This window comes from Glandiceps talaboti, chromosome 23 (assembly GCF_964340395.1).
Source record: "Glandiceps talaboti chromosome 23, keGlaTala1.1, whole genome shotgun sequence".
Lineage (NCBI taxonomy): Eukaryota > Metazoa > Hemichordata > Enteropneusta > Spengelidae > Glandiceps > Glandiceps talaboti.
In genome coordinates this window covers 11812311-11830707 of record NC_135571.1, presented here as the reverse complement: position 1 = coordinate 11830707, position 18397 = coordinate 11812311, and the positions used below count along the sequence as shown (strand labels likewise).

The window sequence follows — 18397 nt, the reverse complement described above, 5'->3', positions numbered from 1 at the left end:
TGGGACCCATGTATAACATAACACAGGATAAGATAACAACATTACATAATGACATAACATAACATAACATAACATAACATAACATAACATAACATAACATAACATAACATAACATAACATAATATAACACAACATAACATAACATAACATAACACAACACAACACAACACAACATAACATAACATAACATAACATAAGACAACACAACATAAATAGCATAACATAGCATAACGTAACATAACATGGCACAACATAATATAAAACAACACACCATAAGATAACACAACACAAGTCAACATACCACAACACACGACAACACAACACAACACAACACAATATAACATTACATAACCATAATCAAACATGACAGGATGCAGTTAAAATAAGTATTTATATATGTACTTACTCTGTATTCATATCTTCTGCTACAATGGTGGCTACATTTACTTCAACAGGTTGTTGTTGCTGCTTAGTTGGTGCAACATGTTCTTCAGCTGTAGAACTTTTCTGCAGACGCACAATTGTAGCAGTTTTTTGGAGTCGTACAACTGTAGCAGTTTTATGTAGACGAATTAACGCCAGTGGTTGTGGTGGCACCAGTTCTTGAAGTGAATCAATACTGGGTTGCCCCATCGACCTTGAAACGTGACCGACACTTGCTGGTACATTGGTCATCTGAAATAAAGACGTCAAAATCAGAAGAACATCAAATGTAAATCCCAGGAAACAATTAGTCTTTGTGAATTTTATGGCTTCAGGTGAATGGTTTCAACTCAACATATTAGACACTAACAATGAAACCACACCCCTTGTTAAACACCTTGTCATTCACTGATAACAATAGGTGACTTCCTACTCCATCATGAATGGGATTTTCTGCCAAAATGTTTCAACAGAAATTGTCGTATTTTTGATACTTTTTACCTTTTTATGCATTAATTTTGGACACATTCTGATTATTAGTACCTGTTCATCATGAATGTGCCAAAATTTTCACAAAAAAGGGTTAAAAAATGAGAAATTTGTACACTTTATATAATTGTTAAAAGTTTGACATTGGTGATACAAAGGTTAATACCACTAATAGGATTACATGGGTTTACATGGCAGGTATTTCAGAACGACAGGTTAAGAATAATCTTGTAATGTGTGAAAATCGGACATCAAAAGAACGAATGAACCACAAAATGACTAAAATGTGCTTTAATCCATACATTGTGTACGTTAAGACATAAAAGAATTTTCCCCTAAAGGAAAGAATTTATTGAATCTTTTCTGACATGAACACTTCAACCTATACATTGTGTGCAACATAATATGAATTATCCCTAAAGCAAAAAAAAAACCCATCAAATCTTTTTGAAAACAAAATTTTCTGCTAAACTCTTTGGTACAAATGCTTAAAATAAAAAGATCAAATCTATACATATATTGCTGGAATAAATATTGAAAGATTTATTTCAAAACATGACTTATAGAGAGAGAAAACAATGTCATGTTCTTGAAAAAAAATCTAAAACTTGTAAAAATTCAAAGACGGAGATCGATTTTACAGAGTATCAAATCAATATTTTGTGTTCACGAAACAAATTCTCAAAACTTTCACGTAATTTTGACTTTTTACGATGAAAATTCTGTAACAGATATATTCAATAATTCTTTTAAAGATCATTTATAAAATCATATCAATTATTTTTCTTGATCTCAAAAAAAATTCTCAAAATTTCACATACTCTGAGTTTTTATAATGAAGATTAAAACCAGAGGTATTCTCTAAGGATATTCATAAAATAATCGTGTTAACTGTTTTTTCGTGATCTCAAAAAACATCTCAAAAGTTCACATACTCTGAGTTTCTTTGATGAAAATTCAAGAACAGAGGTGTTAATTCTTCTAAAGGGTATTTATAAAATAATCAGTGCTAAAATCTAACTGTAAATATAGTATGAATTCCTAGGTAGTCTAAGACACAAACATTTCAAATTGAGATTTCCTGAATTAATCACACGAAAACCTTCACAGCAAAACTCTAATCAAATTCCAAAGTAACTGAGAACAATTATACCAAGAAAACGCCGACAGTGATCGTACAATTACATACCTCAGCGACTTGCTGCCTTGCGGGATTTAAGGTGGCCTTGTTAGTGGTTATCACTACTTATACTTTATAGACATTCTATTGTTGAGAAATGAAACAACAAACAACAAACAACAAAAGTATATGATGTCATCATACAATAGGTAGATGAATGATGTACCTGCAGGTAGCAGTCCCCCTAACTCAGTAAAGATTTTATCATCTGAACTTTGACCAAACCTTATGTCTATGTGTGAAAGCCTGGAGGCAGTGTGACCAACTAATGCAAATAGCTTGTTGGGGTTAGTTTGTGTATGAGGCCATGAGTGCAATCAGAACATAAATAATATATTCATTGAAGATTGTAAAAAAACCTTAAATGTGTATATTTAATTGGAAGTTGATTTTATCCAGAAGTAGTATAGTACCACTGGTTGAAATATGGCTGCAATAATTGTAGCATTTGGTGTACTTTTTTCATTGCAATGTTTAACTGTAAGCAAACGCTACAATTCCTGTAATGTAAACGCAAATAGACGGAAGTGATTCAGATTTGAATCGCAAAGTTGGGGGTATTTTTCTGCTAAATTACACCTTACCTGCCAAAAAATTGGACATTTCCTAACTCCGACATCAATAACAGAGCCGCCAAGACCAGGAAATGTTCAGAAGTACCCCAATCCCGTCAAAATCAGCAAAAGTAGGAACGCATGCAGCATTTTGAAATGGGTAGTATGCTGACATCTCGCTCACGTTTTCAACATGATCTCGTCTATTTGAATTTGCCCAGCAAGAATTGCAGTGTTTGGTTCAAGTTAAACATCGGAACGAAAAATGCACAAAAAACAAGAAAAAGCCCTCAAAATTACACCAAACACTTTGGTTCAAGTTAAACATCAGAACGAAAAAAAACACAAAAACAGAAGTGAAACCAAACGCTACAATTATTGCAACTAGTTGAAATAGTGAATGTATTGTGGCACAGATTTTAATGTGTAAACTTAAAAAAAAATCAATTTGATTAAATTTATTGTACCATATCATGTGTACAGCTAAATGAACACATCTACCCATAGGGTGATTCCATACTGCTCAGTCCAGGTGTATGATATAGGGAAGGAGTCTTTATTACTTACAGGAGTATCAAAAAATGTTCCAGTTTTTCTTATCAAAAATGAAAATGTTCCAGTTACAACTAGCTTGTTTATGACACTCACAGTATATTCCATTCATTTTCTCATATCCTTGCTTGTAACTAGAATTGCAAAAGCTGATAGTGGGGTTTAAAAATTTCCATCTAACCACCGTGTTGTATTCAAGCTGCAAAACTGAATTAGAAGAGCGCCACCTAGCAATAAAGACTAAACAACTGGAGCGCACTCATTGTTGATATTGTCGTTGGTGGCGCTCTTACATATATTTGTTTAGTTTGTTCACGGCAATAAAACACAAAAACAAAGAAAATTACGAAGATTGTCTGAGGATATATGGCGATTGCAGTGTTTTATCCTGTCTTTGTTGTGTGATTTGTATCACATCTAAAAGCCATATGTCTGATACTAGGAACTATACACGTTGGATTTTGAATAGAGTCCCTTTCCAGTTTCAGATTCCGAGACACTCGTGAATCATGTGAATGACTGCATCATGTGCATGCATGTTTCGGACACCATACATTTAACATTAACCGTCCCAAAACAATCCTCAACTCACCTAACTCTGGATGGTTTGCTGCTACGAACATCAAGCTACGTTTACATTTGGATGTTGATGTGCATTGACTGTAGCCTTCGGCAATCGCATGATCGAGCCCAACGAATGCACGACCACGCGTCACGACATGCCTACGACACTGCTTCAAGTGAGCTGGGGTGGAACCACAGGTCAGAACTGACAACAGATGAAGTGATATTCCCATTTCCACATCTTTGTCCATCAATGTACGTCCTACAGCTCACTACTGGAACATCTAGGCATGGAAATCAATGAGGGAAATCTCCTTGTTGTATATACCGTAAGTAGGTCAGCGCGCAGCGGGATCAGATTCGGGCTAGCGCCACCAGCGATAAAAAATAGAAACCATTTGTTTTTATCTAGCCCTCGATCATGTTAACAACCTCAACAGCCGTCAAACATAGTTCACACTGTCAGTTACACAAATCGATTTGACTAGAATACGTTACCAATCATACACCACATGTAGTTTGATACCTACACTTACTTTATATGATGTCAAAAACAATCAAACATTTGTTCAAAATGCAATGACCAAAAAAACCCCATTCATATCTGAAGTAGGAGAAAGAGTGTACCGTGACTATGTTATCCGTGGACTTTACGCCTTTAGATTCACTCTGTTCTAAAATTTTAAGTTACTATAGCAACGGTTGTGTGTCTTTAATACCTTTTGAGCCTGATGATGTTACCACAGTCACACATTGAATTTTAAAGGTGTCGTTATGATTTAAACCAGCACCACCAGCGCCAGCACCACTACCACCAACACCAGCACCACCAGCACCAGCACCAGCACCATCACCACCAGCACCACCAGCACCAGCACCACCAGCACCACCAGCACCACCAGCACCACCAGCACCAGCACCACCACCACCACCACCACCATCACCACCACCACCACCACCACGACCACCACCACTCAACTAAGCCATCATCAGGTAAAGTCCATTTGAAAAGATAGTTCAAGTGCCGTGACAGTTTATGCTTACTAAAAAATCGCCCTTGGTGACAAACCATGGGTTGAATTGAAAATTGAATTTATACAGAGGATTATTCAATGTTTTCTATGTTACTGACATAGCACTGCCAGGTATACTATTGTATACAATTTCTTCTCCCTATGCCCTCAAACACCAAATCGGATCTAGGATAACCTTGAATAAACATGTCAGCTAATCGGATTAAACTTTATCTTCAAAAGTTAAATACCTAGCGAGATGTGAATATATTAGTGTATATACCTTAGTATTACTTCAGTTAGTGGTCTGAGGTATTATACGTTCTAGAATTGACGTCAATCAAATGAGTTCGACCTTCACATCGATGTATTCACCAAAATCTTGAATGGTTCTTTTTATTTGTTCATTCACCTGTTACAGTAGCAACTATTTGGTGGGCGGGTCAAGTAACGCGATCGGACCGCGACAGAAACATATTAGACGTACGACAAACGACAGTATATAGCAAAATGTTATACCTTTATATAATTATGACTTATACCACGCTATTAGAACATTCTTGTGTGTATATGTGAGGGTTTTATACGTAAGGTAAAAAGGTGAAAATGTGAGAATTTACTTCTACTTCCGTGTAAAATTACTTGCCAAAGTATCTTTGTTCAAAATTTTAAAATTTATTCCAGAGATTAACCAAGTCTTTTCAGGCTTTAAGTTGAATTGATACAGTACAGTCTGTATATTATAGTATCTATCTACTTAAGATACAATTGTACATGTCTTCATTTACTTCTTTTACAATCTTTCATCAAAGTATTGTGACCAGCGAATATTTTGACTTATGGTCAAAGAAATTTTCCAAAATACCCCAAACCAAACAAAAAAACTCACAAAAAATTAAATTCACAAAAAAGTTTTAAAAAGTAAGGTAAAATTCCTAACTACCAACCCTTAAGTCATGTTTAATATCGAAAACATATCATTTAAAAAAATCCCTTGGCCAAGGCTAGAGAGATTTCTCACATATGGACCATATTCTATTATTGACGTTGCTTGAATCAAATTTACGGTCATTCCATCCCATTGACGGCTGGTCCAGTGTTCTTAGTTCCAGTTCAACTGACTTGGGTACGTTACCATCAAAAGGCTCAGCAGGTGCCCATGGAATAAAGTCAGGTGATAGGGCCGTACCATCCACCCATTCAAATCCAGTACCAGGCTATCATTGTGAAGAAAAAAAGAACCTAATAATAGAGTTTTTGTTTGGACGTCTATGTTTCACAGTATATGTATATTTCATCAAGGAGTCGAATTCTACTTAAGTCCTGTTGTGTTGTGTTGTGTTGTGTTGTGTTGTGTTGTGTTGTGTTGTGTTGTGTTGTGTTGTGTTGTGTTGTGTTGTGTTGTGTTGTGTTGTGTTGTGTTGTGTTGTGCTGTGCTGTGCTGTGCTGTGCTGTGCTGTGCTGTGTTGTGTTGTGTTGTGTTGTGTTGTGTTGTGTTGTGTTGTGTTGTGTTGTGCTGTGCTGTGCTGTGCTGTGCTGTGCTGTGTTGTGTTGTGTTGTATTGTGTTGTTTCGTGTCGTCTCTTATTGTCGTCTTGATTTCAGCAAAAGTTCAAGACATCTTTTCAGAGGGGCGAATTATTCGAATGAAATACGGGTTTTCTTACCTGATGACTCAGTCCTATATGTAGATTACATCTGTATATTGGATCACATACACTCAGGTCCATTGCCCTTATCATATCAGTCAGGAAAGTGTTAATATCCTCTGTGTTAGATTTCGCCAAATCACCGCCAAGACTTTGACAATGACTGCGAGCATCATGCCAAAACATTACTTCGGTATTAACATAGTAACACATTGATTGGTATTCAGTCCATCCCACGTCACATACTGCAAAATAGGAATGCACATACATTTTGTGATATAGTTATGTTTTCGTGATGATGATGATGATGATGATGATGATGATGATGATGATGATGATGATGATGATGATGATGATGATGATGATGATGGTGATGATAATAATGATGATGACGATGATGATGATGATGATGATGATGATGATGATGATGATGATGATGGTGGTGGTGGTGGTGGTGGTGGTGGTGGTGGTGATAATGATGATGATGGTGATGGTGATGATGATGATAATGATGGTGGTGGTGGTTGTGGTAGTAGTGGTGGTGGTGGTGATGATGATGATAATGATGATGATGATGATGATGATGATGATGATGATGATGATGATGATGATGGTGATGATGATGGCTGTGGTGGTGGTGATGATGATAATGATGATTGTGATGATGATAGAGACATAAAGAGTCAAAGAGACAGACAAGCAACAGACAAAGACATGGGGACAGAGTCAAAGAGAGAAAGCAAAACAGAGAAATCACGTTTTATTTTTCTACCTTTCTCACAGTATGGTTGTGTGACATTCCATACTCCATCATAGCAATATAGCGTATCTTCGCCAACGAGACTGTAACTCTCATTGCAACCAAATTGTAACAAACTTTCATGTTGAAACGAACCAACCATCCATCCATTGATTGGAGCTTGAACCAACTCACATGACACTGGTATGGTAAAAAACACAAAAAAAATACTTTTAACTTTTGTTTTTAGAGACATTACCGAGCTATTGTATTATGCATTAATTTTAATATATCTTTGACCTCGATTTCAAAAACTGTAGGGAGTTTTTTTATCTTGAAATTAACTGATGAGGTCTGGTGTAAGTTTTCTCACAGGGTCCAGTGAGCATTTCATTGATGATATGATTTTTGTTGTTGTTGTTGTTGTTGTTGTTGTTGTTGTTGTTGTTGTTGTTGTTGTTGTTTTTATCATTATTGTTGTTGTTGTTGTTTCCCCGACCCTTGCTAGTCTTTTCCTTTTTCTTTCCCTTTTCCTCTTTATTTACTGAATAAAGACACTATATCCCTTCCCCTGACCAAGTCTGAGTGAGAAATATTTTCCCATAGGAAATAATTAGAAGAGTCGTTCAGAAAAGAATAGCCATGATTGGAAAAAATAAAATTCAAATCATATCATCAATACAAGCTGACTGATCTCTGTGGTTTTCCTGACGAAAGTAACAGGAGAAGTTTCCTACTTTACTTTCGAGCTGCATTCTATGTTCGACATAATTATATATAACACTCTATATCCTAATTGAATGTATTCTCACCAATTTCACAGTACGGCTGAGTAGCATTCCATTGTCCATCATAACAATACAACGTGTCTTCTCCAACAAGACGGTAACCAAGGTTACAACCAAAACTGAGGGAATTGTCGTGACCGAAGGAGCCGTTCATCCAACCATTATTAGGTGTTACCATGGTAGCACAATATACTAATACAATAAAGTGATTGTAATGTAAAATATTGAACACATGAAACGACCATTAATGATTCTTAACTTTTGTATGTTTCGAAGTCTTGAAATAATTCAGCATGAACATCCTCCACATATCTAAATTCTGAAGTATATATTTACGGACTGCCATTTTCCGTTTTTGTTTGATGATGCATACCTTGAAAATAACGAAATAAACTTATAAACTGACAAAATGAATAAATAAATAAATAAGTAAATATATATAATAAATGTATGCAAGGTATTGGTTATTTATATTCAGTATATGTATTCACGCCATGGACATTATATGAATTTGCTATTCTGCTGATACACTGGTCTTCATGCTTTTCCCTGATTGGTCAATCGCCTCATTTGTAACTGTCGGTCGAAATTTAACAACCATGCCTGAGAACAAGTCCTGATTACATCATCTCGTTTCGGACAGTTTAAGGCAGTATTGTCATATTTCTAAAATTAGAAAATTGTTATGAATATCAGCCGTAAATCGAAAATAAAAATAGCTTGAATATTAATTGTGATAAATATATAGAGCTCACTCATTTGGCATACTGGTATGTTTCCACTCCAAGTTCCATCATTACAAAGCAGTATAGAATCACCAATCAACTGGAAGCCATCCACACACGTAAATACCAGTTCTTGACCATGATGCAAGGTGCCAGTTTTCTGACCATAATCTGGGGTTCCTGGATCGTTACAGTCCACTGGGGAGAATGATTAAAAACAAGGTAACTGTAGGTTGTATTTTTCTTGGATTAAGAGATGGTTGTGTAGCAAAGGCGAATAATGAAATATTTTAAATAATATAATAATATTTCACCTTGACCTCCACCTTGAAGGTCAAATGGCAAAACTTGGCATGTGCTCAACCAAGCTCTACCAAGCATGGGTCGATTTAAATTTAAAGTGGCACATATGTCAAATATGTGGGACCATTTCACGTTATTGTGTTTCATTACTAACACCCTACTAACATTGCTAAATTTTATCACTTTGCTTGACAAATATATCTCTGTTGGTCAGATATGATAAAATATATTCCTGTTGGTGAAAGATTGTGTTGAGCCAGGTGGCGTTTTATATGTTAGTTGATAAATTCACCTCATAAATTGTCAATGATTTCTCCATCATATTTTGAAAAATGTTCAAAATAACGGAAAGAATATAAAATTGAATTGTATGAGTATTAACATATATATACCTAAGCGTTGCAGTGTAGTGGCATAGGTGGACTTCTGATCAGTAGATGTGTCTTCGTTGCCTGTTAGAATAACAATTATAATCATCAGGTCACCAAACAATTCTAACTTATCTGTCATTTTATGCATAGATTATTGCTCAGTAAGTATTCACTTCACTTGTTTTAACATCCACTTCACTTGTTTTAACATTCAAAATATATTTTGATAAAATATTTGACAAATGTTCAAAATAATACAAAACAAATATAATTCAATTGAACATTATAACATACCAGAGGGTTGCAGTGTAGTGGTATTAATGAACCTCTGAAAACTTAGGTTTCCATCAGAAGATGTGTCTTCGTTGCCTGTTAGAATAAAAATTATAATATAATCATCATGTCAACAGACAATTCTAACTTATCGATCATTGACATTGTATGCATAAATTATTGCTAGGTAAGTATTCATTTCACTTTTTAATATTCAAAATATATGAAAATGGCTTGCCCCAATGCAGAATGTTCATCTAGAGGCAAACAATGTGCACTATATTGTTTTAATATAGAAACTGGTTGTATGTTGTCTGAAGGGGTACTCAGGAAAACTCTCATATGTACAACAGTGAATCTACCCTACACTAATATCAAAAGGTCAGACTCTTTGTCTTTGTTATGTAATAATCATATAGAATATAATCGACATTATCGATATAATTGATAAAATCAATATAATCGATATAATCGATAAAATCAAAGGTGAATGCCTTAAAGATTCACCAACTTTCTAACACAATTGCACCGTTTACGAATATATGACAATGGCTTGCCCCAATGCAGACCGAAACCAACACATCAAACGACGTACATAGAGGGAATTATAGGGCACCTAATTGTTTAAGCTGCAATAGTCTATAATTATGAATACATTATAATAAACATATTAAAAAAATATTCAAGGTAAAATGCTAGGCTGGATTTTAGGTGTCAAAAAACAACAAGCTGTTATATTTTGTAAATCATTACATTTAGATAGTATCTAATAGTGAAAGAGTAAGAAACATTATCTCTGTACGAAGTAGTTTTGGAAAAGATATTATGCTGCATAAAAGGTTCTTACTTGATCCAAAATATGCACCCAAGACCACTATAGAGGCCAGCGCGCCAATCCCTGATGCTAACAAAATAAAAGCTGCCAATCTTCGTCGTTTTTTCTTTGAACGTTTTTCATCCTGACCAAGTTCAGAATTAACTGTTTCTGAAGTCGGTATATCTGCCATCGTGTCCAAACCAACTGTGTTTGTTATTCACACTGCACTGTTATTATATAAATCATGATCGCTACTGTATTAAACACAGTCTTTAACTTCAGGGTATATTTATGTTAATACTCTGTCCTTCTTAAGAACATAAGTCTCAGCATTGTTCGATGAATGACCGTATTATTTTCTTTGTAATTGGTATTGTCAGCAACTACTTTGCTCTCCTTAAGAAATGTTTTGTTCAATTTAGTCATGATCTGATGTCCCTCTGATGTCCCTCCTTCTATTTCATTACACGCAACCCAAAATTGCTTGTTAGATGTAAATAAGATGTTTTGTAGGTGCATTGAATTACAATGTTGGAGTTTGTAGAAAACGTATAATAATGAAAATAATATAAAATCGTATTTTATGTTTTAAAATACCATGCCCAAAGCATTGTGGGATTATAATCCTTGGTATAGATCAATTTTTCTTCTTCAAAATAGTGGTTTTATTGCATCAACTCCCAAGGATATGAAAAGAAAATCCCATTGCTTCTAAATACATGGAGATTAAATGATCATATAAAACCTTTCATCCTACTCTGTCCTAAGCAAATCCATTTTTCGAACTTCTCTACAATCTTTCAAAGTTGAGTAATTTACTTACTAAAGGTACTATTTCAGATGTATCCATTTATGACAAGTGTACTGTAGACTTAACAGGCCTATTGATGGAATCGATAGCAGAATGGTTTAGAAGCAGACGTAAATTAAACGAACGTTATAAACTGCTTGGGCATTACGTTTATAGTCCATTAGTCTAGTTCCTATACGACACACTACGATTACTAGGATCATCTCCACTTACGTATAGTAAAAGTCCTTATTCTAGCACAGAAATCTGTGCTCACCGTCGTCAGCGTTGATATAAACATGATGACGTCATCCCATCCTCACATGATCTATTTCAGACTGGAGCTGAAGTTCCGTAGTAAATATTATGGGATAGTTAAAACTGCTATACTAATTGAATAATAATGCGCAATTGTCTGAAGGAAGTAAGAAATGTACAACTGCCTGTCAGTTTCTGATGGCAACTACTGACATGGGCTGTTTACCTTTTGGCCCAGCAGGTGGTTTAACCAGATAAACTTGGTTTTGTGGTGATTTTCAATGTACCAGACATTTGCGTGTCTTGAACACCAAACGAATTGTGTTATGTAGTTGAGTAAGACTTGAAGAAGTCTTTTCTGAAACTACTTGTTGCCCAGACTGACTGTTCTGTCAACTCGAGTGATGCATTCTTAAATTAGTTTTGTTTTAAAAATAAATTTGTTGCGATGGATTCTAAGAATGCTAGAAGGTTCCATTAATGACCAACTAAATTTCTTTTGCATCATGTATCACTATTAACAACAAAGCAATCTACACATTATGATGGACCCCCAAAACAAAAACAAAGAAATCAAAATTAAAAATCAAACGAACAAACAAACAAACCTTGCAATGTCATTATATATTATCAAATTGCGATATCATAACCAGTCAGAAAAACATACCACTTCTCGAGGGTCAGAGGTCATTGTATATACAAATTCAAAACCTTTTGATTGGTGTTAGTGTACATTGGTATGGAAGCCATGATTTTATGAAGTACAGAATAGGAAGGGACCAAAAGTATTGGGAAATTAAGAACAATACACACACAATTGGCAACAGGATTAACTCGATCTAATTTTATTCACTAAGTAAAATAAAAATACAACAATTTGTACTTCCCCACAGCAAAACGTCATATTCATATACAAGATACTTCTTTTCTCTTTGCTCTTTCTGCCTATCAGGCATTTTGTATATGCCACTGATATTTATTTAATTACTTATTTTGTTTTTTTTAATGTGCTATGTCGATGCCTCTAAGAAGGCAAGATTTTGAATAAAGTTATTAGTATTATTATGAAAAAAATGTAAAGCCGCCATTACAGGGTACTCATCATTTTGTACATTATATTTCACACTTCAAACTGAAATTTGGAGTTTGAACTTAACAAGTCTGAATAAATATACCAAGCTAAGCTTATATAGTGTTCAATGTGATTAAAATAACGATTTCGTTTTTGGCTGTTACGTTTACTGTCGTTTGTTCTTTGTGAGTGCTCTCAAATGACAGTAAACGTAACAGCCAAAAAGATATCACGACTTGTACACTGCATCGCATTTTAATCAGAATGATATAGTGTTATTACGTAGAAGAATATGGGATTGAGAATCTGAGAAAGGAAACCATTTCATAACATGTTAACAAATAAACAGATATAAATCTAACAAACTGTATGCTATATAGGCTTTTCACATATGGACCATACTCTGTTGTTCACATTGCTTGTATCAAATGCACGGTCATTCCATTGTAGTCCAGGCTGTTCGTTCTCAACTGTTCTCAAGTCTAATTCGACTGACTTGGGTATGTTATTACATTTAGATAGTATCTAATAGTGAAAGAGTAAGAAACATTATCTCTGTACCAAATAGTTTTGTGAAAGATATTATACTGGATAAAAGGTTCTTACTTGATCCAAAATATGCACCCAAGACCACTATAGAGGCCAGCGCGGCAATCCCTGATGCTAACAAAATAAAAGCTGCCAATCTTCGTCGTTTTTTCTTTGAACGTTTTTCATCCTGATCAAGTTCAGAATTAACTGTTTCTGAAGTCGGTATGTCTGCCATCGTGTCCAAACCAACTGTGTTTGTCATCCATACTGCACTGTTATTATATCAATCATGATCGCTACTGTATTAAACACAGTCTTTAACTTCAGGGTATATTTATGTTAATACTCTGTCCTTCTTAAGAACATAAGTCTCAGCATTGTCCGATGAATGACCGTATTATTTTTATTGTAAATGGTATTGTCAGCAACTACTTTGCTCTCCTTAAGAATTTTTTTGCTCAATTTAGTCATGATCTGATGCCCCTCCTTCTGTTTACGAGCTGAGCACATTACACGCAACCCAAAATTGCCTGTTAGATTGGTGTTAGTGTACATTGGTATGGAAGCCATGATTTTATGAAGTACAGAATAGGAAGGGACAAAAAGTATTGGGGAATTAAGAACAATACACACACAATAGGCCACAGGATTAACTCGAACTAATTTTATTCACTAAGTAAAATAAAAATTCAACAATTTGTACTTCCCCACAGCAAAACGTCATATTCATATACAAGATATTTCTCTTTGGACTTTTTGCCTATCAGGTATTTTGTATATGCCACTGATATTTATTTAATTACTTATTTTGTTTTTTTCAATGTGCTATGTCGATGCCTCTAAGAAGGCAAGATTTTGAATAAAGTTATTAGTATTATTATGAAAAAAATGTAAAGCCGCCATTACAGGGTACCCATCATTTTGTACATTATATTTCACACTTCAAACTGAAATTTGGAGTTTGAACTTAACAAGTCTGAATAAATATATGATTAAAATAACGATTTCGTTTTTGGCTGTTACGTTTACTGTCGTTTGTTCTTTGTGAGTGCTCTCAAATGACAGTAAACGTAACAGCCAAAAAGAAATCACGACTTGTACACTACATCGCATTTTCATCAGAATGATATAGTGTTATTACGTAGAAGAATATGGGATTAAGAGTCTGAGAAAGGAAACCCTTTCATAACATGTGAACAAATAAACAGATATAAATCTAACAAACTGTATGCTATATAGGCTTTTCACATATGGACCATACTCTGTTGTTCACATTGCTTGTATCAAATGCACGGTCATTCCATTGTAGTCCAGGCTGTTCGTTCTCAACTGTTCTCAAGTCTAATTCGACTGACTTGGGTATGTTACCTTCGGACGGTGCATTTGGAAACCAGGGTGCAAAGTCAGTCGACAGAGCCGTACCATCCACCCATTGGAATCCAGTATCTGGCTATAATTACGAAGAGAAATAAGCATGAATGTTAGTTAGCAGTATTAGGAGGGCCTCCATATTCGAAAGCGGATAAGAATGTTCTATCAGGGAGATACATCTCACTGTTCACTGATACAAGAAATGCACATACTTATCATTAAAATACCTCACCAATTTTCATAATACATCGACCAAAATCTAACCAGTTGTAACATTACCCTAAACAATATATGTATCAAGGTTTGTTTGATTCGAGCCAGTCGTTTTTGAGGAAAAGATGGCACGCACACACACACACACGCACGCACGCGCGCGCATAACAACAACAACAACAACAACAACAACAACAACAACAACAACAACACCACCTTCCTTGCGGTAAGTGAAAACAATATGGAAGACTATGTAGAATGAAACAAAAACTAAATAATCACAGTCTTTCGTACCTGATGACTAAGTCCTATATGTAGATTGCATCCATGTAAAGGCTCACATCCGCTCACGTCCACTGTCCATATTATTATGTCAGTCAGGAAATTATTAATATCCTCTGTGTTATCTTTCACCAAATCACCGCCAAGACTTTGACAATGACTGCGAGCTTCATGCCAAAACATGAATTCAGTATTGATGTAGTAACACATTGATTGGTATTCATTCCATCCCACGTCACATACTAGAAACAGAAATTTGCATATTTCAGCTGCTAATATAATGTGCATACTACAGAAGTAACAGCCACAGACTACAAAGCTACAGAATGTGCAACGTCGTTAATTAGAAATAATTTTAAAAGTTTGTTTATGGAGAATTTTGGAAACGATTCGATAGAAATCAAACTCAATTATTCACCACAGTGAAAAAATCGATGGTATTTGTGTTTCATGGTTTAGCGGTAAGTCTGATATTTGGGTAACTTTTTAGAAAGCAAACGCTTTTGCGCACTGTTACTATGATAGTGGTCGACACTGGGGGCGCTATAAAGATATCCCTACCCTTTTCACAATGTGGTTCTGTAGCATTCCATTGTCCATCATAGCAAAATAGCGTGTCTTCGCCAACGAGACTGTAACTCTCATTGCAACCAAATTGTAACAAACTTTCATGTTGAAACGAACCAACCATCCATCCATTCATTGGAACTTGAATCAGCTCACATGACACTGGTATGGTAAATGAAAGCAAAATATGTTTATTGCGAATGAAAACAGCGTGTCTTCATCTGACTTAATTTTAATACAATACTGGATAATATATATATATATATATATATATATATATATATATATATATATATATATATATATATATATATATATATATATATATATATATATATATATAATATGACAAAAGTACGATGTTTGACCACAACACATAGTTCTTCATTTCCTCTACCAGAAGTAGTATTTTAAGCCTTATGAAGTAATAATCCGATTTCTTGGATGACACGAGAAAGCATGAGAATATTGTATACAAACTTGGAACATTAAACATTTATGGATATAGGTATGTCCCTGGAACATTGCTACTAGAGAAATACCCCAGACATGTACACATTCTTATATTCGAAAGACACTTTTGTGCGTGCAATTTTCCAAGGACAACATTACAGAAATATTCAATGTTCCAGGGAAATCTCTTGTAGTGTTCCATGTACATTCCTACATGTACAACTATGTTCGTGGAACATTATGGTATACATGTTCACGTGTATTCTCATGGATTTCCTTGGCAGTAATTTCAATTTTAAAAATAGTATTTTGTGTCTCCCCCTTGACGTGCTGCACATCAATTACTAGCGATGAATATGAGAATAAGACAACCTCCCTGTTTTATTTTGACTTTATGGAAATGGTTGCAGATACATTCTTAAATTACAAATCTCACCAATTTCACAGTACGGTTGAGTAGCATTCCATTGTCCATCATAACAATACAATGTGTTTCCTCCAACAAGACGGTAACCAAGGATGCAGCCGAAACTGAGGAAATTGTCGTGTCCAAAGGAACCATTCATCCAACCATTATTGGGCGTTACCATGGTAGCACAATAGGCTAAAAATAATAAGTGAATGTTTGCTACACAAACATGGATCTATCAACTTCTGAACGTTACTGACAGTTTGTTGAAGCAATTCATTGGTTTATTGATTGATTGAACAATTGATTGGTTGATTAATTAATTAATTAATTGGGTGATTGATTAATTTGCTTAATAATCCGCTAATAGATAGGTATGCATATTTTGGTATACACATAGATCCCTTTTCTTTTTAAATTTTCATTCACTGTGCCCACATTTCTGCGCTCGTCTCCATGTTTTACATATCTGTCTGTTTAGTGTAAGATACGTGGTGGCCGGCCGAGGTGCGCATGTCCCTACATGACTTACTGTACAGATTACCTACTACTACCTAGCTTACTTGTCCGTTTCTCTGTCTGTCTCTCTTGTTGTGCATTATATGCATCACACGTAGCAAAAACGATTCATGACGAAGACAACAGTGTATGTTTATAACATCATGCTTTACCCATCAAATTTTAAGGATGTTTAAAAATCCAGGATTAATCCCAAAACTCTCAAGGGTTCAATTTTCCATCTGACAATTCCGAAGCACGAGGTTGAATAGATGAAGATATGTACCTATTCCATACTTTAAGAAAATGCTTTTAATCCTCGAATGAAAGGTAAATTTGCATATAAAAGGATCAGACAAATCGCACCCGCCGTGCTTCTAGCATGGCATCTATATTTGTAAAAGTAGGTGGTTCTTTTCCAAGGGAATGATATGTTTAGCGCCTCCAATGGCCCGAGTCCACATTCCATGGTGTCAATGTTTATGCGATCTTTTTACCCAAATGAATTGAGAAAATAGAATTGATTAAATGGGATTGAATGCTTCAGTGTTTAACGAATGGAGGTATGAATGCATACTAAACCTCGCCTGTGTACATTTTGTGTGATAAACACTGCAATATCCCGAGGGTAGTGCTCGCTTTGTAGATAGTAGAAGTTCGGTATTTTTCTTCGACAACCATTACACTACTTACTATACACAACAACAATAACATTTAAACTTACATAGTTAAAAGATTGTTGCCATTTTGAATTAACATTTTAACATAAATCTGAATAGATAGTCACCCCACTGTCACTTTCCATTTGCAAATATGTTATGTCTTAATATGCATGATCCTTATTTTTCAAATCTGGATATACGAAAAATTCGATAATTATAGTCAAATTATATTAATTTTTTTAAAGTGCATCTTAGTTTAAGTAAAGACGTTGGTGAAAGGTCTACGTCCATGATAATGTTTAAGAATATGAAATGTGAACGTACTGAAACTTGGAAGTGTACTGTTAATAGACTTTGGAATATCTACGTTTTCATCAGAAGTTTCTTCTTCTTTACCTGTTGTAATAAACAGAAATGGAAAAAATCAAACCAAGGAACATGGTTTTTTAAACACGTGTATACGAAATTGTGCTACGATTCGTTGATTAGTATTCATGTAACATCTGATACCAAAACTAACTTATATAAGATAAAATGTTCTCTGTCCAACAAAGTTAAATTATAGCCGATACCATACACTTTGGAGTCTCTCTCCAACGTCTACACCAGTATCAAGTTCTATGTGAGATTTTAATACCATGCAAAAGCAACAGTCAGTTTTCGCATCCATTATTTCTCGCGAAACTTCGCAATTTTGACGATTTTATAGTTTTTTTTACGAAATACGTAAAAAAAGTTTAGGGTCGGCAGTGCAAAACTAAGGAAACCGGAACCAAACATTGTTAAGATCTTAGCTTACTTCATAAACACAAAGTCATCTCTATTCATTTCACAGTTTCAAACGTATATGTA

The 18397-nt window shown here is 34.9% G+C and overlaps 1 long non-coding RNA gene across 1 annotated transcript; it reads right to left on the bottom strand.

Moving 5' to 3' along the window:
* Positions 1–402: 402 nt before the first annotated feature.
* On the bottom strand, positions 403–2146 carry LOC144452742 (uncharacterized). Its single transcript, XR_013482367.1, has 2 exons — positions 2102–2146; positions 403–675 (listed from the first exon to the last, which is right to left on the bottom strand). It is a non-coding gene; the product is annotated as an uncharacterized LOC144452742 (long non-coding RNA).
* Positions 2147–18397: the final 16251 nt, after the last annotated feature.